This window comes from Amblyomma americanum, chromosome 3, assembly GCF_052857255.1.
Source record: "Amblyomma americanum isolate KBUSLIRL-KWMA chromosome 3, ASM5285725v1, whole genome shotgun sequence".
Classification (NCBI taxonomy): domain Eukaryota; kingdom Metazoa; phylum Arthropoda; class Arachnida; order Ixodida; family Ixodidae; genus Amblyomma; species Amblyomma americanum.
Window position 1 is genome coordinate 197,498,217 of NC_135499.1, and position 22,666 is coordinate 197,520,882.

General features: G+C 46.5%; 1 pseudogene across 1 annotated transcript in view; it reads left to right on the forward strand.

Moving 5' to 3' along the window:
• The window catches only part of LOC144125814 (uncharacterized), a 173,134-nt pseudogene that overhangs the window by 18,414 nt on the left and 132,054 nt on the right, over positions 1-22,666 (forward strand). The gene's annotated exons all lie outside the window — the stretch shown is intronic.

Genomic DNA, 22,666 nt, shown 5'->3' on the forward strand with positions numbered 1-22,666 from the left:
TTAGAGCCCAAACCAAATGCACGTCAGAGTGACATCTTCGTCTCTAGCAGCTGCATTAATCTCATCATTTCACAACTTAGCCATGGGTGCCTAAGCTGTTTAGCTAGGCAACAGTGGTGTGGTAACAGCTATTGCTTGTAAAAATTTGCTCTAATAAAAAATATCTCTGTCATTTGAAGTTAAATTCGCACTTAAAGCTATTATTCCTCTTTGTAATATTTTAGCAAAGTGAGTAACATTTTTTGTTACTTCTTTTCCGTTTCTCGTTATAGCTTTTTTTTTTTTCGCCTTGGTTCGCAAGTGCCATATGATGTGCAAAAAGCTTTGTTTCACTCGTCCGAGACAACTTTTTCTCTAAAATACGAAACTGTGTGAGGAAGTCAGCCCCAGAGCGAAACAAATGAAGTTGCACAGTATCGTGTGCCAGTCAAGTTGTTGACGTACGCGCTGACATGCATTAGCTTGAAAGCTTAGAAGAAAAAAAAAGTATGTGCTGACAGTCTATGTTGAGTTCGATAGAAGACCTCCCCCGCACTGACATTCACTGGTGGGGGCGGGGGGGGGGGGGGGGATTAAAAGTAAGTAAGAAAAATGGTGCTCGGCCAACAACTGCGAGGTGGTAGTGAACACAGTGAAAAAATGTAGACGGAGTGGTTTTCTTGTTGGGGTTTCCTGGAGTGCATTAAAGCAGGGCGCCTCACCCGATATGTACACACATCTTGAGGGGGCGAGAGACAACAAGTCGGCAGTGTCAGCGGCGCTATCGCGCTGTTGTCTGCTATTGTGCATTCAGTGTGATCGCATTCACTCAACCCCTCGTTCTTAGACGTCCCCCTCATCCGTCTGCTCCTTCTGTTCCTCTCACTCATTCTCTTTTCTTGTTTGCTGAGGGATACTCTGTAGGAAGCAGATGCCACGTATCGGTAGCTGTGAGGAAAAACGAAAAGACAGCAGGGTACAATTCCTCTGGCCCTGATAGAGCTAGCCCGCAGGAAGAAAAAGAATGGTTTCATGTAAAGCACAACAGATGTCATCCTTAAAGCTGCACACACGCAAAAAATAACCACAAATGCAATCGGGAGATTATGTATCGCAAACAGGAGCAGCTGAAGCCGGTGGTACCTCCAAAGCCAAGGGACCAGTATGAGACCCGCTCCAAGAGAGCGACAAACACCATCAGCAAGCCTTCGTAAAATGTGCTTCGCCGACGCTGTGCTGCATTTACTGTTGAAATCCTACTCTCCACTACGAGATCGACTGCAATATATATATTTCTTATTAATGGCGATTACTTTCTACTAAATGGTTTCCGATGCTGGAGCTATGGTGCTCAGTGTGGCGTTCCAGTAAGTTAAATAATAATAATAAAATCTTGGGGGCGTTCTTAACCATATTCTTAAATAAATAATATACGATAGTTTTTAGGTTGCCGGTCATGGTGCCTGCAGTGCGTGTCTACTCGGGTCCAAAACCGGTTCCATAAATATGATATACATGAGCCATCGCCTTCTAGAATGTTCCAGTACCTTCCAGTTGATTATCATACGGCATTATATTAATCATACCCACAAATACAGCCTAATCCAACAACTAATCATGACTAAACCACATGAACTTATATTCTTGAGTGGGTCTGCGTCCAAAATTTTTGGTGGTCACTGAGAACTTTTGGGGATGGGCCAACTTCTGAATTTTGGAGGTCTGCCCGCCAAGATGGCAGGTTGCTCACGATCTGGTGGCGAGGTTGCCACCTGCCATTGTGATCCGGTTGTGATAACGTCACAACGTCGCGTGACCACTCTCAAACAACCAAGGTGGCCAACCAGGGCAGGTTGTAAGGATGTCACAAGGTTTCATGATCTCTGTCGACGAATCAGAGAACTTAGTTATGCACACACCAGAAACTGCATGACGACAACCAAAATGCTATCGTTATAATAATTTTTATTTGTGTGCTTTTTATGTTGTGCTTTTATTCCACTCCAAATTCACAGTGTTCTTTTAATTCAACCTAATAAGGCTACTTTGTTGAATCACTGCAGCCAAGACATGTGACTTAGAAATCTAAGTTTTTCAAGCCACAAAAATTTGTAAGAAAGCTCATGAGAGGCTTTCGCTATATTTAGGCCTTAATAGCTTGCCGCCTGTGTCGAGCGCTCTGAAATGTAAACACAGTATCTATCGGCGTTAATTTTGCGTTGTGCGAGAAAGCTAAAATAATCCACTCCATGACATTCACACGCAATGTGTTCAATAACAGACATCAGTATCACTATCCTTTTAAGAGGTAGCAGAGAGCACAAAAACACCTCTCCCATTAAATTCATAACCCACAAAACACGTGCCGGAAACATCGCGTTATTCTCCGCAGACATCGGACGTACATCTCTGCAGCTTCCGCTTTTTTCTCCAAGGGCTCGAGAGAGGGCTAGCTGTGCGCCCTTCTTCGTGTTGAATCACGACTTTGAAAACCATCACGGACGACAGGGGGATCAGCACGGCGCAAAACCCCAAGAAACGTCGCCCACTTTCTTCGCACTTTTTCCGCCCTTCTTTTTCTTGTCATTTCGTTTTCTTAAGGCCGCGGATTGAGATGGGTGTATTACAAGAAACACAAAATCCGTAGTGGTTCGCGACGATAAAAGAGATGAAACAACGCGACGTGGGTGGCGGCGATCTTGTCGTCATCGTCTCTGGAACTATTGTGAGCCTCGGCTGCCGTCGCTGAGACGCGCACTTTGCGGCTCTCGCAGCCTCCATCCCTGCGGACCCTGCTTCCCTAAGTGCTCTGAATTGGCGACTGAGCGCACCGTGGGGGCCTTTTTTTTTCTCTCCCGTTTTGACCGACATAATAAAGCTTTTAAGGCGTCGCGGCAAATCTTGTTGTCAAGGGCACCTAATGACCGTACCCTGTCCCGAGCAGAGAAGGCAGCGGCTACACTTGTTCTTCAAGCGATTCCTCCGGTCGGCTCGGGAGATCTTCGCTCCGACCGTGCGACCATTACGCCTCTTTCCAGCGCACTCTGCCGCGCGCGATGACTGCGCCATTCCTCCAAGCCTTCTCGAACAACTACCTCTGGAAGTGCTGACGCGTCGAGCTTAAAGACGAGGAAAAGGGGGGGGGGGGGGGATAAACGCGCGGCTTGTCAAAAGGTATGACGACGAGTTGTGTGTCCAGAGCGCTGTGCCTTTCGGTAAACGGTTCTGACATGAAATTATAGTTCGTCAGTAAGCACTCCAACTACAGTTCGCCACTTACAGGTGTGCAGGTGTTCCTTCAATGTTTAGAACACTGGGGTTATGAGAGAAGAAAATTCTGGTGTTTGCGCACGCTCACAATATCAGAGTGTACAATATTTAGTAAGTGGAGCAAGGTACCACGAAACACAAAAGGGCAAGAAGTAGCTTAATTTTATTCTCGCTAATTGCTGAACTAATGTATCGTCAGAAAGAAATCCTCACAATTAGCAATAAAAAAAGCAGCTAGTAGACTACTAGTGCGAATAATGGGAAATGTGGGAGTATAGTCATTCGGCACATAGTCATTGGCCACTGATTGGCATTGCAGATACACGTCCGAAGCTAAATAAAGGATTCTTGGTTATGGACAAGTGTTCCGATATGTTGCAGGGTTCGAATTTGGCAGTCAGAGCTCTCGTTGCTTCATCTATACGAGACGCTTTATAACGCACGAATGCTTTTAACGACTGCCTACATCTTCGTCTTTCCGTGTCCCCGAATTTTCGTCCGTCCCTCAGTCCACGCCACTATATATGCAGTTGAATAATATTTTAGTTTTAGCTAGTCAGTTAGTCATCAGGAAAACTAGAGCACCGCAAATAAAATGATAACGACGATTAACATAAGGAACATCGGACAGCCCCTCTCCATTCGCTTCTGTGTTGCTTCGCCGTGCTCGTTTTCTCGGCCTGCTTAATTTTAATGAAGACTAGAAAATTTCGAAAAATAAACTACACCCGAAAGTATTTTAGGTCTTACCAGATTTTGAGCCTACGCCCCTCAGGTGCGCAAGTGGGAGCATGTGCGACGCTTTAAACAGCTAGGCCTATCGCCGTCTTTTCTATTTTCTTGCATTGCACCTGTTACAAGCTTTTACACACACGAATGACTGCATTTCCCCACTGCTTTATGGGCAACACTGCCTGCTGACCGTTCGGTCCCTTCCACGCGAACATGGCATGCGCAAAGTGCAAACACCGGAAGAACTGTGTCAAACCCGTTTGCCGCCGTGTTCCTCTAATACGCACGTTTCACGTTTCAACCAAACAACACGCAGCGGGTTTTGTGGTTAGGAGAGAGCCTCCTACTACAGGCGCGCATAGACTGCGGTGGCTGGGTCCACTCGACAACAACTTCGACGGCAACTGCGGAGAGTGCACCAAATCCCAGATGTGCGCAATCCCTGTGGCCACGCAAAAGTCGCTCGCGTTGGGGAGCGCGTGAGGAAAGGGGGGAAAGGTGGCCGCCGCCGCCGCTAATTACGTTTTAGGCGGGAACAATGGCCCCTCTGCCCGATGCGGATTCCGCGCACGTTTCGCGCACAAAGAGCACTCCCCTCTTTCTCTCCCCCCTCTTCCCCTCCTCTCCCTTCTTTCCCCGGACGACGATTGCAATGCGTGCGGGGGTCGACCCGTGCAAAGCGAGTGCCGGCGACAATTGGCAGCGCCAAAGAACCTGCGCCGAGTGCCGCTGCGTGTTATGCAGCGTGGCGATTAAGTGCGCCACTTGAAGTATACTTCACCTCGAGCCTCTCGTTTCCTGTTCTCTCGAGTGCGGCGCCACTTCCTTGTGAAAACGATGAACAGTATTGTGGTATTACGGCGTCTGCAGGCTTCAACCTCCCTCCGCTGCGTGTGGCCTATTGAGGATGACGTATAGTGGAGGTTCTCAGACTAAAATTATACAAACTAGTGTTCATGAAAGTGCACTGACATTGAATGGGCGTCTTCTGCATTTCGCCATTCCCGAAATTCGGCCACCGGGGCGCCGCATTTTCTTCCGTATTTCACTGTCCGTTCGTTCGTTTGGTAGACCAGATGGCCCTCGTCCTTCAGGCGGAGGAGCATTTAGGCGCTAGACTTCCTTGCTTAAAAGACGTCGTGATTAACACATTCACACGCACACACTTCCCTGTTGGAGAATAGCGGCAGCCAAAAGGAATGTTGGCGGAGCGCAGCGTTTCGTTGTGGAGGACCTTAAAACGCATTTAGAGCACATTTTTGTAAATAGCCAACATCTGTGAAAGAGGTACATTAAGACAAATAAATTAAACGAATTTTGTTGCGCTTGCTAGAAACACCAACAATTCCTTCAACAAGAACACGCAGGTGACACTGTACAACCTCTGAAATAAATAAAGGCAGCAAATCCTTCTGCGTATAATCGAACATAGCAGACGTAGGCTGGCAGAATCACAGCAGACGTCTGAACGAGCAGCGAAGAGTGGATTTCTTTTTTCACTTTCTCTCTCTTTCTCTACACATTCTTGGTAGAAAGAGAGCGAAAAAATAGGGTTCTTGACAGAACCAAACAAAGTGAACAGTGACTGAGGAGGTAGCCTCAGTTTGCTTAGCCAAGTGGGGGAGGCTTACCTTGCTCCGTAATCTTCCGTTGACTGCGGTCTATGATAGAAAGAGGGCAGCAATATGGGGTACGTTCTTGCCAACCAAGCCTTCAAAAGACATTTTATTTTCACTTTTACGCATAAGAACCTCCACTGGACTCACATTTTGAACACCCAAGTTCTTTGTTTCGACTTGTATTTTATCTTTTATATGTCGTAGTTTTCCTTCCTACATTCTCAAGCATTCTTCACCTGTTTAAGGGACGCATTTCGTAGCAATTTCTTTCTCGATACGTTTTCCTGCACCTTCATGATTGGACGCCTGTTGCTTTGATGTCAGACTTGACAGCTAGAAAGAAATGTCATTCGCCGGCGCAAGTATCAAAAGTGATGAAAAGCCATCAGAAAAAAAGAAGAATGAATGAACTGAGAAAATAATCACTTTCAAAAACGCCTGCTTGTCCCAAACATGACCGAATGGGAGGCGTAACTTGATACCACCCCTGATTCGAGTTCGGACGCTAAATTGCTGAAGAGTACACAAGCAAAATAGAAATGACATTTATGAGTAAACACTAGATGGTCAGATGTTTTGTCATGGTCTCTGAATTTATTTTCCGAATTATGCCCTCGAAACAGGGCTACTGTGTTCCAAGAATTTCGTGCCTACTCAGGGTAATTTCATCGAGCGGACCGCTATAGCTTAATACGTCCTCTGAGACGCAGCAATACACGAGTTAGGACATATTAAAGAACTGCTTCCCGGTCAAGCGTTACAAGTTTAGATTGCAACACAATCTGCCAAAAAAAGAAACTAAATTATTACGAATCATTTTTATACAACGACCAAGTGACGTATTTATTACAGATATTTATTAAAAACCTTCCTTCAGCAAGTGCTGCATTATAATGCAACAGTGACCGGTTTGAGTAATATACTGTATAAATAAACATCAGCAAACAAAAATTAATAAGGCAGCAATTTCCGCTTGACGGACGTATATTCTTCGGGTCAGCACTCAGGAAGACCGCGTCAGAAGACCGGAAGCCGGAGTGTGGGAGCAAGTAATCATCCGCCGAATTTTGTATAACTATAAATTCTGATTTCTAGTTAAAGCATTTGCCGGATTAGAAACTACCAGAGGCTGGTTAAGGACATCTTTGACGCAAAAATAAATATGCCGCCCTCTTCCGTTGCAGGAGCAGCGGTGAATGCTGGAATGGAGTGAACGGTACAGGTCTGAGAAAATCCTCTCTTCTCCTATGTTTCCTCGCTGCTTAGTTCCTCAACTAATATCCTTCACTTCGACTTCCCAGACATCTGGCTATATATTGCCCAAGAATGATCAGCAAGAAGAAAAAAACTCGCTAACACACAAAGAACTACGGCCCAGGTATATATTAAAAAAAACCTAATCCAGGGAAAGCTGAGAGCTCCGCATGCAAGTGCAATTTTATTTAACCGCCTCTCTCTAGTGATGAACAAAACAAAAACACTGCAGACCCCCCTCTTCCCAGACTATGCTGTCAGGGGCTTCGTAGGGAGATACACTACAGGGGAAGGGGGAGGGGGGAGGAGAGCGCTGACAACGAGGCGTAAAATTTAAAATAAGTATGAAAAGAGGCAAGAAAGCAGAGGAACAACAAAACACTGAAAAGAGTGGAGCCCGAGCAATCGCCGTTGTTTGCTACTTTCCGACACTCAAAAAGCAACAGGGCTGCTGCACCTGGGCCTTTGCTCGATGCGCCTGCTTGTTTTGTTGCTGTAAGCTCGCTAACTTCCGAAATAATGAAGTGTGACCTCCACGCGCTGCGGCTGCAGCCCGCGCAGCATGAGCCCGCTTAAGGTGCGAGGAACGCCGACGAAAAGATTAATGCCGAGGAAGCGTCCATGCCGCCCTTGGGTGAGAAGGGAGGGGGGGAGGGGGGAAGGTTTGCTGGGCTGCGCTGCGCTGTGAGGCTAAAGTGTCGACGGGGGCCGGCTTATTAATCGGAGCCTGGAAATTAATAGCCTTCTCTCTCAATTACGGGGCATCGCGCATTCACCACTTTCTTTCTACTTCTCTTTATTTCTTCGTCTCCCCTTCACCGCGGGCGATGCCGCCGGCAGTTTATATGCACGCCGCTCCCGAGCAACAAGCGCTACGCGAACTCCGGAAGCTATGGGGGCGGCAGCAGCGCGAAAGGCGGAGCGGCAGCTTTCGCGCTGGAGTTCTTTTTCGGCTGCCCGGCCTTTGTTCCCGGCTCGTTGGGCAACGGCTTCGCCCTGAGCGAGAGCTGCGAACCCGTTTCCCTTACACCAGAGCCACAGGCGCTGTAACGCGGCCGGCGCGAATTCATTTGCGACTAAGGCCGCTATTATAGGCCTCAGCCGTCCCGGGCTTCGCTAATATATTAAGATACCACGGGGCACGCGCTTCCAGATCGCAGCACGCACTCGCCGAAATGTATGGGGCTTTAATGCTGTCCGCTTTTCTGCCCCTGCTGTGTACACGTAGCGCCGTCTGGCTCACTGAAAGGGGCGCACGTGTAATTAAACCGCCGCATTGGCAATGATCGGTCGTACAGCATCGCGTCGCACTCTCTGTAAGCGGATGAACCGCTGCCGCTGTTGAGAGGATTAATTAATGGGAAAAAGCAGCGAGTACGTAGCGGGCACTGTTTTCAGCACATTGCTCTGACACTTCCGCATGTGTTCCCGACGCGTTGACCCGAGCCTCTAGCTATAGGTTGGCCGTGACACTGCTCACCACAATATTCCCACGCAGCGGATGATGGAACTGATGCCACTGTTCTATTCTGCATTACAGAAAAAAAGTATAGCAGAAAGAAAAAGCTGGTTTCCGTGGGTCACTCATCCACGCAAACAATGTTCTGCCGTTGGCAGACTGGGGATCATGGGGTCCGAATAATGATATCCTTCCGGATAATGTCTGCGAATATATTATCGTCCTATGCCGGTTCCTAGATCGCCTTCACTTGTTCAAGGCAAACATCGAACTTATTTGCTGCCACTGATTAGCTCGTGAGGCCGTACGCAGTGAGTGACGCCTACTAAGTTTGCAGCCGCAACTGAGCGACAGTCTGGCGTCATGGGAGGGATTTTCTTTCGCTCTAACTCGCCCTGTGAAATCAACACTGACGCTGTATGCCTAAGGAAAGACAGTTCGAAGGCGCAAACGAAGTAAGTTCAAATATTATCTCTCTCTTTGAAGCTCGACTTTTCTATAGAAAGGCGGCTTATGGACACAGGCTGGGGTCAAATGAGAAACAAATTATGATTTTGGCTTTTTATCAACAGCGAATTCCGAAACATTCCTGAACATTATTTAACGTCTCAAACCCTTTTCACCCTTCAATAGAGCCAGAGCAGCGTGGTTTTCAAAGCTAATTGGCTAGCGGGCACGCTCTATTTCTTCGCAGCTTGCGCGCACTCGCAATGAAGCAACAAGAAAAGGTGTCAAAAGCTTAACTTGGAATTTTCTAAGCTCTGATGATTCATTACCATTTGTCAGGCAAAGCGAAGAAAGGTCTGCAATGTTTTATTGAATGCTGAGACGTTTTCTTTTGCGCTGTTTTCACCTTCTGTGAGGCGCACGATTTTTTCTCTTCTAGGTGGTAACATTGAAGCTTTACTTTTGCGTTACGTTGGATATTAAGAAACGTGCGCGTGGCTGTTTGGGACTCGCATATATACAGATGCTGGCTACCGACAGCGGCACCTGTCACGTGTCGCGTCCGGAAGACCGCGACACTTGCATTCAGCACAAGAGCCAAATACATCAAGAACGAGGCTTCCCTGCGTAAATGCTTGCCGAAATCGATTCTTCCCGCCATAAAGTCTTTTTTACAGCAAGTTGCACAGCTAGAATTTCTCAAAAGATGTGTCCATGGGCGATTTCAAAATCCCAGAGCGTCATTTAAGCATGTAGCCTGAGAGTACACTCTAAAGAATTCCTTCCTTACAATATAAATATCTGAATAACATCTCAGACGAAGCGCTCAGATTCAGTGCTAGCAGTATAGCCCAAATTAAAGTTCCGTGATATTCCCAGTGGCATTCCAAGAAATTGGAGTACCATAGCTGTGCTACATAGTGAGTACTTTGCTGAGATAGGTACAGAACTGATCGCAAATGAGGTCACAAAAGCAAAATGATAAGCAAAGAGTACAAATCACATTGGTACTAAGTGGCCAGTGGCTGATAAATAAAAGTTTCAGTGCGTGTTGTATCTGGCAGAGCACTGACCTAAGTTTATTTTTGCTTTGGAACTGAATATGACATCATTTGTTGTAACATTTCGCTCATTATTATAAAAAGAAGCAAATATAGAAGGCTGACTTTTTTTTTCTAGCATATATACACCGATGAAAAGCCACCCATATATACTCTGTTACATATGTATGCAGCAGGCTTTCTCTAGGAGTGTTTTGCATTAAGAAAACGTTAAAATATTAGGGGAAAAAAGATTAAAAGTTCGTAAACATTCCCCATAAAACAACCCTTATAATTATAAAAATGAGTAAGAATTAATATGGAAAATATCAAATGACAAAAGTGGGTTATTCGCAGAGAAAACAGGTCCTCATTCAACTTCAAAATAGATTGGTCTTAAGCCATTCACAAACCCTCGTTTTCATTTGATCTGTCCACAGTTTGCCGTGAAAATTTGGAATCACAGAATCTCAGTTGTTGACATTTCATTTAAGAACTTCTCTGAGAAAGCTGCAGAGGTTTTATACATGCAGGCACGTTTTATAGTCGCCATGCAGCGTGAGATCAAGCGAGGTACGCAGTGATTGAATAAGGGGTAGCGGAATAGTGAACTACAGTGTGGCTAGCGTGACGCTGTTTCCTTCGTTCGTTTATTTCTTTACCTTGTTTTCGGTGCAACTTTTGGATGTTTTCGTCCTCTAATGCAGAGTCACTACACGTGCCGGCACAGAAAACCTCTGGGCATTGCTGCTATTGAACAACTGTGTGGATCTTAAATGGCAACGTGCTATTTTGGTGCACTTCTCTGGCTGAAGTAGACAGCGCCGCTCCCACGCAGAATCGTACCGTACGCATGGCGTCACAGCCTGCACCAAAAATTAAGTATTGATTCGCTACGAAAGCTCCACGAACGTACCTCCACAAGTCTATTAGTTTGCGTTCTCCTTCGAAAGACACGAATCCACAAAAAGTTACCATAGCTTTCTAGAGAGCACCTTTTTTGTGAAGATTAGGCTACGCAATGAGCGGTCCTAAATTGTCTATATCTTTACATATAAAAGTTTTGGACTGGTAAATCATTGTCGCATGATTTTCAACACGTGATCGTGCCTCGCGAAGAAGTCTTCTTCTTTTTCAATCCTTCCTAGTGGACATTTCAGTAACGAGATTACAAGTGTCGTTCGTTAGATGACGAGCCGTTAAACAGGCCTACTCCTCCCCCTTTGTTTTCTGATTTTTCGTATAATTCTCTTCGTTCAGCGAACATTGACGTAATAAAAAGTCGTCATGCTGGACATTGGAGTCCGTGCAAACTATACGCTCTTCGACGCGGGATTGAGCGGTTAGAGTGTTTTCTCGATGCACAGGCGTTACGCAGAAACCAGCTGCAACGAGCGACCACGGCGGCAGCAACAGCAGCAACACCGCCCGACGCAAGGGGGCGCTGGCCGATCACCTGTTTACTTTGCGCGTCCCACGACGCCTTCTTTGTTCTTGAGCTTTTAGCGATGCATACATTTCTGTCTACCATGCGCCGGCATCTGCTGCAAGTCCGTGCACAACGTTGCGGGGGGGGGCAGAGCGCGGCTGATCGTCCGTTGACACGCCAAAGAGCCATCACGCTCGGGACAGGAACAAGGAGGAGACTATGGGGAGAGGAGGACTCTGAGAAGGCCGGGGCTGTAGGGAACGAAGGGAGCCAAGGAGAGGGAAGAAGGGGACGGAAGGGTGAGGGGGAAAGAGTCACGCCTGCGTCTCGCTTTGAGGCGTGTCTCCATGACCACGACTTTGGCGCGACAGCCCCGGCGTGTCACCACCGCTCGCTCACGCACGTGCGCACGGACAGGCGCACGAACAGCCTCGCCAGCGCCCAAAACAGCGACGACACGTGCTCACCCGCTGATTGGGATGAGGAGAGGAGCCGACGAGAAGCGAAGAAAACACTGGGAACCACGACAACTGCGTCGCGTTCCCTGCACGAGGCAGGATCTGACCTCCAAGCAAGCACGCGAGAAAAAATTGCAAGAAGTGACGGGGGAGTGCGAACAATGGAACGATAATTTTCTCGCGCTCTCTCTGTGTCCTCCATCACCGCCATTTTGCTAGATGTGCAGGAAAACTGGTGATCTTTTTCTTCGTCTCCAAAACTGATGATATATCTGCCGGCTGCCCAGTTTGGGCGGATTGAGCAATGAGGCTTCAATGAAAAAGTGGAACCGTCGCCGACATACAGCGTTTTTAAATGTAAGTGCTCGTCACTTCTAGTCAGCTACTGGAGAATTTTGTGAGTTTTTTTTTTCGTACTGGAGGGGGGGGGGGGGCGACAAACCTACCCCCAACAATAACAACTGCTCCGGAGGTCTATGTACGTGTTTCTTTTGTTTGCATGTTTTATATGAACGCTTTCAGGAGCAGAGGAAGTAGCAAGCTCGAATAGTCACCGTGGCCGCCATCATTTGCAGTGAAGATCGCATTATTATTGATATATTTATGTTTACCGAAAATATGAAAAGTCTCTTGTTTTCTAATCGTCAGTGACAACTAATATTTTAGCCATTATTAAACTTCTAGGCCCACTTTTTTTGTGAAATAAAAAGTGATTGTCGCTATTCGAGAGTTCGTACAATTCGAGCTCAAGGGAGCGCTTAGGCAGGCCAGAAAATGTTTTCAGCCCTGCGGCACCTGTCTGCAAGCAATGTATTCATCGAATCACGAGAGGACGGGAAAAGAACTGGACTCATGTGAAGTCGTGCATAGATAGGCGCGTCTGGCCATTGATCATTAAAGGTAAATGAAAGAAATATTTCAAGTGCAGCAAAAGCCAAAATACCATTTGAGCTCATGTTGCGGCTTATCTATTTTCGCGCGACCCACATGTCTCGTCAGGATTATTCACGAGCCAACGCTAACGAGACGGGTTCTCATGTTCTCGCGTCCCCATTGTGCTATGGGCCCGCATCCTGATAGCGCGAAGTTGTAGAGAGTAAGGCGGATAAGCGAAAGCCTCGGAAATAGACTAAGGCGCCGAACGCGCATAGGAGGAGTTGATTTGTTGCGTGTGTTTTCGCTTACATATGTCGGTCTCTGACGAAAAGAAGTGACAAAAAAATGTGCCTGCGTTTCGTCAGTGCTAGGTTTTGTCGTAGCCTCGAAGTTGAGCTGCTATTTCTGCTATTCTCCTCAATCGTGTCTATATTACAACCGAATAGTCGTGTTGTCGGCGCTTCGGTTATCGCTCCTATATGGGCCATCCTGGCCGTAAACAGAACTGTCATGCGCTGTCAATGCGAACACACGGCGGGAGTTCATAACAAATGAATGAATGAATGAATGAATGAATGAAAGCATTTATTGAAAGGCCTTCTCTGCTGTTCTGGCTTTTGGGTTGAGCTTCTAGTCCAGGGCCCCTAAGGAGACTGCAGCAGCCCTCGTCCGGTCCACCAGGCGTCTCTGGTCTTCCAGATTTGAGCTCGACAAAACCTCTGCACACCGCTCCGGTGATTTGTTTTGCATATTGGGCGCTGCCGTGTTGCGTTGGCAGCCCCACGAGGCGTGATTTGGTGTGGTGACCTCCCCGCAGAATGGACAGGTGGTGCTACAAAGATTAATGTTACTCCTTATTACTAATGCCCGTAGCTGTTCCTGAAAATAAGTTCTATTTCCGCGCACGATGCCACACTCACCATCATACGTCACTCGGTGGCGCACGGTCATGTGACCGCCTCCGCTGCACACGGGAGGAGGGGCTCAGTCAGCGTTCTGCCTGGGTGCGACAGAGATCATCACGTGACACGTGCAGTGCTGAGTGACGTATGCTAGTGGGTTCGGATTTGCGCGCCCGACAGCCGCGCTTTTAGTTTTGCGCGCCCTCGTGGCTTGAATTCGTTGCGCCGCAGATCCGAGCTAAAAGCGTTCTTGAAATTTGTAAACACATATAGCCATTACTAAGGGTCAGCACTAAACATAAATTTACAAACAGGCGCTTAAGTTTTGTATTTTATGTTTTGAATATTTGCATTTAGTTAATCAGCTTGCTAGGTAGCAAAATTAACTTGCGTTCATACAGCTGGCACGCTCGAAGTGCTATGACGCCAAAAGTCATCAGTATTCGTCAGAAATCCTTTCTTTAAATAATGCTGAAGGGTGCCGTTGAAGAACATTCTATAAACGCATATTCTGTCTTAAGTAAACCCACATAAAATCACAGCGACACTTAGTTCTAATATGGGCTGACAATGCCATAGCATTCGAAGCTGTTTGACGGATGTGAGTGGTGGCTCATGTGAGACCCAGCTAGGATGCTCTTCTTGAACTCCTCCAGTACACCACCTGCCAGAGTTGGCAGGTGGAGATTTCACACACACGAACCTGCTCTGGTGACGCCACTTTCCTCCAGCCGACATGCTTTCTCCTGTCTGATGAAGTCATTGCCGGGCTGGTAACGTTGCGTCTCTCTAGTAAAAAGGATTTATCCGCTCTTATGACCTCACGTATTGCCAACTAATCAGGGTTTTTCTTCTTTTTTTTTGGGGGGGGGGGGGGGGGGGGAGGGGGGGCAATGCCGGACGGTCGCCACCGGCTTTCAGCTCTAGCGGGGCTTCTATGTCATCGGACGACCAACTGGGGGCCACTTCTGGTAGAGTACGACGTTGGCGGCAGCTGCCTTTGCGGCCCGCCGCTCGTGTTGCTTCGGTGGCGTTCTACGCGTCCTTGAAATCCATCCCACACTCCGTTCTTACTGCTTGTATTCAGCAGTAGCCTGTTATACTTGTGGCACAGGCAGAGGCGCTTTTATTTTTATTCTTTTTATTGCCTCACTATATATTTATGCTTGTATTCAGCGCAGCGCGCAAAGCTTCCTACTCGCCGCAGCTGCGCTGTTCACGTGGTAGCCGCGTTGACGACACATGCCTCCCGATTCCTTGGTCACTTTCACCATTCCGAATACAATGGACCTACGTCAGTTCACCCTCTGAGATGGTGCAAATAGTTCCGGGGTGTCTCTTCTCTTTCTTTACCCCCTCCTTCATCCTTCGCCCCAGGCGTTGTCGAGGTGCTGACCGAGAGTGAGGAAGTTACTGCACCTTTCCTTTTCCTCATGACTATTTTTTTTACCCTTCTCGCCCTTCGAACTCCTCAACGGACAATTTATGAAGGCTCCGAGTCATGTTGAAACGTTGCAAGGTCTAGCTAGGGAGGGGACGTGAAAACTAACGCCGGGGAATAATGAAGGCTGCGTACCCCGCGGAGATTCGATTAGCTTGTTTGAACTCTCGTGCAAATGTGAGATTGAAGACACCGCAAGGCACGATACTGTGATCAAATTTAAGTCACTCAAGTTTAACGTTATCAATAGAGTGATCCCGTATTTATAATGCTTGTCAATACAAGCCACGCACGCTCCAGGCGCTGTCTCTCAAGACGCTGAGTGCGTTTGTCTATAGCTCTGTGGAGAGTGCCGCGTGCCCACCTCAGTCTAACGGAAATCTCGGCCAACGCACAAATGCGCAGTCCCAGAAATAAACACGCTCGCACAAGAGGTCCGCCTCCGAGACTATTATTCTCCGCGGGCATGTGTCATGCACTCGCACCTCCATCATTCCCGAGGAAGAGCGCACTCTGAACCCAGCCCTTCGGCGGATAATCCCCGAGCGACGGCTGCCAACTCGATCCCTCTCCCCTTTAAGCGTCTCAATTCGAGAGCGTGAAAGACGTGAGGAGGGCTCCGATTCGGTTCTCGCCTTTAATCCAGTCTCACATTCGGGTCGCGTCGAGAGCTTCGGGCGCAGACGGAAGGTGTCAGTGGGAGAGACCGAGATGCTAATGATTGATTAGCGCACTTGAGCATATACCATTCGCAGCGCGTCCCAGTGCGGGGGATCAGTGAATTCTGAAAAGGATGCGGACCTGCTATGCCACGGCGTGTATCCCTTATCCCAGTTTCACAGATGCGTGATGGGACTGCAGGTGGTTTGACCTGAAGAGTCGAACAAGACTTCCTAATAAGCAGAGCATTTAGGGGAAAAGAGGGAGCTAGAGGTTAGAAGGAGAGGAGAGGGCTTGACGCGTGAAATATTTTGTACACGTCACATTAAGAAGTTGCGCAGGCTTGCAAAGCTTTCCTGTCTTGCGTTTAGGAGCCGTCTGACATGCTCGTAGGACCGGACTGTGCACCTTGGAGAAAAAGTACGATGTCATTCATGGTGCTTTGTGGTGATTATCCAGAAATCAAAAGCGGAACATAGTTGTTGCCAATGCGTATGGATATTATCCCAATTACTACGAACAGGTTTCAGTAGGGAAGCCGGCGATTACATGTTTTTTTTTCAGGATTACAATTGGCCTTAATGAACAGAGAGCAAACTGTAAGCAACAACTATCGGTAGAGGTAGGTAGAGTAAAGATCCACAATTATTTTAATCATCTGTGTCTTTTAAAGAATAAAAGCTCTGAGGCCTGTTAAGGGCCTTAGAAAGAAAGAGAACGAGGGAATATGTAAAGCATGAAAGGGTGAAATATTTGAACAGTGGAAACGCTGGAAAATAATTTCTCTAAAAATATGAGGCACTGTTACGTTTCTCGAGACAACCGGCTCTTCAGAACGCCATCCACAGCATGGCTTGGTACTTTGACGGGCTGTGTTCAACGGTTGTCTCTTTCGGTTTGGTTTGGTTTTATGATGTTAACGTCCCAAAGCGGCTCAGGCTATGAAGGGCGCAGTAGTGGATGGCTCCGAATAATTTCGACCACCCGGGGTTATTTAACGTGCACTGATACCGTACAACACAGGCCTCTAAATTTCACCTCCATCGAAATGTGACCGCCGCGGCCGGGATCGAACCCGAATCTTTCGGATCAGCAGCCGAGCACCATAACCGCTGGCGGCACGGCTGTACCTATTCGCTTCCTTTCCTTCACCTTCGATGTATTTCTCTCACCGCGTTATCCCTCTTCCCAGATTAACGTTCTGAGCCATTTGTGTTTCTAGTTAAGCTTCGTGGTACCTATTTTGTACTCGTTCATTTGTGTAATGTGATCACTTCCGAGACACACACACACAGAGGTTGTGGCCTCCATGTTACGGCCATAGACACTAAGCAATTCGAGCCTGCCTGAAGGGTTGATTTTTACAATAAGCTCAGAGGCAAGCAGTGTCTTCTGGCTTCTGCGTGTTTGTGAAACTTGACACTGTCGAGAAATTGTACTTGTTTGCAAAGAAAGCTCCCGGATTGTGCTGTACTACTTCAGTCCAGCTGCGATGTTCCCTAACGGGTAAAATATCTTTGTTTGTTGTCCTCAGTCAACATTTAGCGACTTGTTCACCATCTCGATGTGAAGTAAAAAGGAAGTGCTGAATTTCAAAGGAGAATGGCTGAAATTTTTTTATATTTCATGAGTATTTGACACTCGACTCTAAGCTTCTTCGTGGGGCTTGTAAACGCGCATATCCATGCCAGAAAAGAAATCCTGCGCGTCTCACGGTAAAGAAAAGCTATGCCATAGGCGTTGTTTCGAAAAAATTCTCTCCCCAAAATTCCATTCGCATGCAATTGCATTCTCAGTGCCGGTTCTCTTTAATTCGCTACTTTTCTGCCAATTGAGCTTTCGCTGCGTCCCTCTCTCTTTCTAGTTTGAAAACCGCTGCTGGCATATATATAGGATCGTCTGCATCCGTCTGTCTTTGCGCACTCGCGAGATATTTACGTCTCAGTTGGTACACATACAGATAGAAGTTTCAATAAATAGGAACAAGCGCGCACACCAATTTTTCGAACCCAACACGCGAGCCAATCTCAAAATCGTTGTTTCCTTTACAAAAAAAGAAGAAAGCGCTTCCTCCCGACGTAACGCTTTGAGAGCGAAAACCAAAAATAGAAATGCCATCGGGACTCCCTTCAGTCAATTCGAATCTAGGACTGTATCGATTATGCGAGTCTCATTTTGTGGCTTTTGTGGACGCGTGCGCCATTTTGTTTGTTTTTCCCCGAGACATCCGGACGCATTTTTTCGATTGGATACAAAATGCGCGATCGAGAACAATGACGCCACTTTCTCTACTGACGGGGTGTATAGGTGAAGCCATGGAGGTCTGCGGCCCATCTATCCTTGCCCCATTTGTTTGTACCATCAGCCGGCCTCGAAGACAAAAGAAATAGAGAAGTTTCCTCTTCCTGTCAGAGAGGAAGACTGCTGGCCTGAACTTCCGGTTTGTCTTTTTTATTAGTACTGCCTTTTGCTGCACTTTCGCCTTCGTAGGCATCGTCGCTGTTTTTTTTTGTATTTTCGTTGTTTTCCCTGTGTTTTCCAGGCCGACTTAGTGCATTATTTTCTTCATGTGTGCCAGGTTAGCGCATCCCTAACAATATAGCAGCGTTCGCAAAGTGGGAAACTTTCATCTGTTTACTGAAAAGCAGTTGGGGGGTTACTTCTGTATTAAGCGACCTTTAGAGTGATTCTTCTGTCGCTATCTCCTCCGTTATTATCTTCAGCGTCAGCTGGTTACGCTAGACCCGCCGAGATGTCGTAGTCGTCATCACATTGCAAATAGGCATTATTCATTGCCATCGGTCACATGAGCAGATGGAGTCTTTACACATAATTGATTCCCTAACAAAACATGAGCACCTTAGCAGCTAAACCAGAGCAAAGTACGTGAACGCTCTAAATTTTTTATATCTGTTGTATTATATTTTATTATACTATATTTTTATGTTGTTTATATATTTTGCATTAGACTCCGTAAATCTGTAAACTTGGTTGGCGTTTTTCTATGGCTTACTTTCGTAGTGCATCCGCAAATGGATTCATTTCTGTGTAACGTTCTTTTTAGTATGGTTTATCTTGCAGATGATACATGATACACGCAAGTGAAAATAGAAAATCGGCTTACTTCATATCAGCGAATGAAAGATAGCGTTGTCACGGCTATATGTGTATCGCGAGTAGTCACACGTCAATGGAAAGTGCATTGGGCGGAAGCTCGCGTCAAGCGAAAAGCGGTGTTCACTTCAATAAAACTCGAAACATTCGCCGGGAAAAATACTCTATTCTGCTTTTTACCCGAAAAAGTAAAAGCGTTAAACTAATTCTTAACTTCACATTACTGCTTTTCGTAATTTTCAGACTACTGCGTTTAAAACATGGGACATCCCCAAACTGGCCCTTTATTTTATTTTATTTTTTGCTCAACAGAATTCGAAGACTTAACACATGGAAGCTCAGACACTTGGCCCGCTATTCTGCTGGTTTTGCTCACTGACGGCTGAAATGCGTACTAACAGCAAACTCTCGAACCTTCGCCCTAATGTTTATTTATTTTATTTATTCAAAACATACTACCACCCTTAGCATAAGGCCCTGGCCAGGAGTGGACAGTGCGATAAAGACAAGATAATCATAAACAGCAAGAAAAGGCTTTACAATAATCAAAAATCAGGTCGCCCTGCACTAGCTTCAGGCGAATAAGGTTATATTTTTCTCCGCAGAAATATTCTTGACAGCCCAATCGCAAGGTAGAGGAATGAAACGTTTAGTTCATATTGGCTTACTGCCGAAAACTACCAGATCTCTTAACCATTTTTGTTTTGTTTTTTGACCGCCTTAGTAAGTAACTTTATTTGCCGGAAGTAATACAATTAACCCCGCGGGTGGCGTAAGGCTAAAGGCTCTGAAGCCTGACGAGGCCTTAGCTCCCAATTGTGTACAGCCGGCAGCAGCAGAATCACATTTTCTTTACACAAAACACTGACGCGGTACAATAGCACAAACATCTTCCCGCACTACCAAATACAACACGAGTACAGCAGTTAAACAATACAACAGAGCAATGCAACACAAGTACACTTAGTTGATTTTGTTAAGGAAAAAGGGTACAGATACATTCATGTACAGCCGAAAGTAACAGTTGTCAGAAATCAAGGAAATAAAAAAGTATTTTTGTGGAAGTTTCTAATAATACCATCTGGTAGGATGGTAATATTAGAAAATAATGTGCTCCAGAGGACAGGCAAAATCAGGGGATGTTACAGTCATGAACCCTATGTGTGCGTCTCGAGTCTGGTAATAGTAACGGAGCCTGTTGGTACGCTACACTGCTTAGTTCAGATTGTCCTGTCAGCAACTTACATTTTTTTATTGAGCTCATACTGCCAAGTAAATGGCTGATTTCTCCCATTTCATGGAGATTTCTGAATTCTTAGTGACGCATGACTGAATTGGCCAGTCTATTAATCACTGTCGGTAATAGATAGCTTTAATGTACTATAAAAGAGGTTACCGAAAGCGATATACTTGAAAACCACTGCTATATAAACAATATACTGAAGTTGCTGTCACTATGGCATTTCTTTCTTCATTTTATGAAATGCATCTCTGAAAACTCCAAAAGATGCATTCATTAAAGATGCGAAAGGCTAAGATTGTTAGCGCTCTTCAAGTGAAAAATTTCGAAAAATTCAGATTTTTCAGAGAAAATCTAGTCAAGAGAAAAGGAGAGTAAAGTAAAGCAGACTCTTAAAAGGCCCAACCCTTCCAGCATTGCCATACGTTCTCCCAATTGTTCTCGATGCAGACAAGGCATATCGCGTCCTGTCCAAATATCCAGGAAAAATATCGAGGGAAAAATCAATTTCTCGCGCTTTCTGTTTTTGACCTGCTCTTCGTCGTCACACCATCGTTCTGAAACGCGTGCCGCGCTTTCAGAAGTCGTTTACAAGATGATTAGTATTCCTCGCGCTTTCGCGGAATTTCCTGCGTCACTTCCTCGCTGCCCTTTAAGGAAGTCAGGCAAAAGCGCATTGTTTAAACATTTATTGACGCTGCGCATCGCACTGATGTTAAAGCCATTTCGGGACTCGTCGCAACTTCCAGTCGAAAAGCTGAGACGTCGCATTTTCCTCGCAAGTGCTGACTCAACGAGAGCCTCATTGGGTAAAAAGCCTGAGCAGCGCTTTTCAGGCCCGACTGCATTATCTTTTCACCGATCTCGATCCGAGGCAAACACGCGCTGGCTCATTCGTAGGACAGTGCTACACCACTCGTTCGAGAAGTGTGAATAGAGTAAGCTACAACGAAGAAAAACTGGGTAAGGGGAGGGGGTCAGAGTAGCGAGAAACATGCAAGAAACGCGCACGCTCCTACATATCAGCAAAACGAGAGGGTAGTCAACAAGTAAATAGACGAACTGCGCGAGGAACTGTCAGATAACGCCCCGAATTGCCTGCCCCAGACGGGATGTGAAGGGGACACCCACTTTTGGAGTGAGAGAGAAACCGAGGAGGCAAGAGCCAGGAAAAAGACGCGATATGCCTGCTTCGCGTCTGGCATTTATCGCGCTTCACTTTTCCGCCCTCGCCGCCCGCGCAGGCCGGACAGATCCCGAACAGAGAGGGAAAAATAAAAAGACTTCGGGAATGAAACAAGAGCCTTGCAATGAGCAGTGGCTTCGAGCTTGCTTTTTGATCTACGAGATCATGCAAGCCCCGCAAGTAAGCAGGCTTGGGAAAGATGGGGAGGCGGGGAGAGGAGAAAGGGTGGACCAAGACAGTTTTCAAGTGTACAGACTTCCGCGAAAACTACGACGATAAAACACGCGCAAAAGAAGAAACAAACTCACTCAAAAAAGCGTAGAAACATAGGCTGAGATGAAAAAAAAAAGAGAAGCTGAGCGGACGCATAGGGACTTCATTTGGTGGCGCTCGCACTGGACAACGCGTGTGTACAGAGCTGGCTCAGTGGTGTCGTTCCTACGACGAGGGTATAAACAACAACGAAATGGTGGAGGATGCTATTCCTCCTCACTCGGCGTGTGCTCCAATGCATGCTTGTGCTACGTCGCTGTTGCGCTTGATAACGCTTGCGTGCGAGTCGTTTACTCTGCGGCATTGAACATATTGTTGAGGCATGCTTGACGTATACGCTTTGTTTTTGTTCTCCGACCGACATACTACCCTCCCGCGCTGCGCACTTCCAGCTGTTATTATATTAAGGGAGAATAGAACCAAACTCTCCTTGAAAGAGAGAAGAGAGGAGGAAGATGAAGTTCGGTGAGTAAGCCCGGCGCCACACACGCACTTTTATATCTGTTCGTTTCTTTTTCGCCTGCGCAAGGACTGGACATTGCGAGGAGAGAATATAGATGACTGGTTTACAGACGCGTTCTCTGGCCGCGTTTCTATTCTCAATATTTTCCAATATGTATGCACGGTGGCCGCAGCAGCTCTAGCGGGCGTCTGGTTTGCGTTATCATTTCTCGCGTGCGCTTCACTCCCGGAGGCGCTGGAGGCCGATTTCTCACTATCCAGTTCCGCGAGCGGTGTCTATCTTTTTAAGTGCCTCCTTCTTTTTAAACATCGATACGACTCGCGAGACTGGTGCTGCGCAACATTCACGACTTACCTGATTGGGCGAACTTTTTGCATCTCCTTCATATCTTGCAAAACCTCGCCCGAAAAAAATTTCCCATTGGGTATTCGTTTCTTCGGTGTATATCAATAGAAAATCAACGTTTTTAGGTTAGCTTATAATGGTCTATGGGTGGATGCAGCTGGCAAAGGACAGGGTTAATTGGAGAGACATGGGAGAGGCCTTTGCCCTGCAGGGAGTGTAGTAAGGCTGATGATGATGATGATGATGATGATGATGATGATGATGATGATGATGATGATGATGATGGTCTAATGAAAGCAATATTGCATGTGCTTATAGACACCTTAACGTATAGCGTGCTGCTTAATAGTTGTCGGCTTTGCCGTAATAGAGAAAAAAACTGAGTGTCGTACGTGTTCAGAAAATTTTTGCTTGCGGCAAATGTAATTGTTAATAAGCGTAACACAGGAACCTCTGGAGTACAAACATTCAATTTAAAG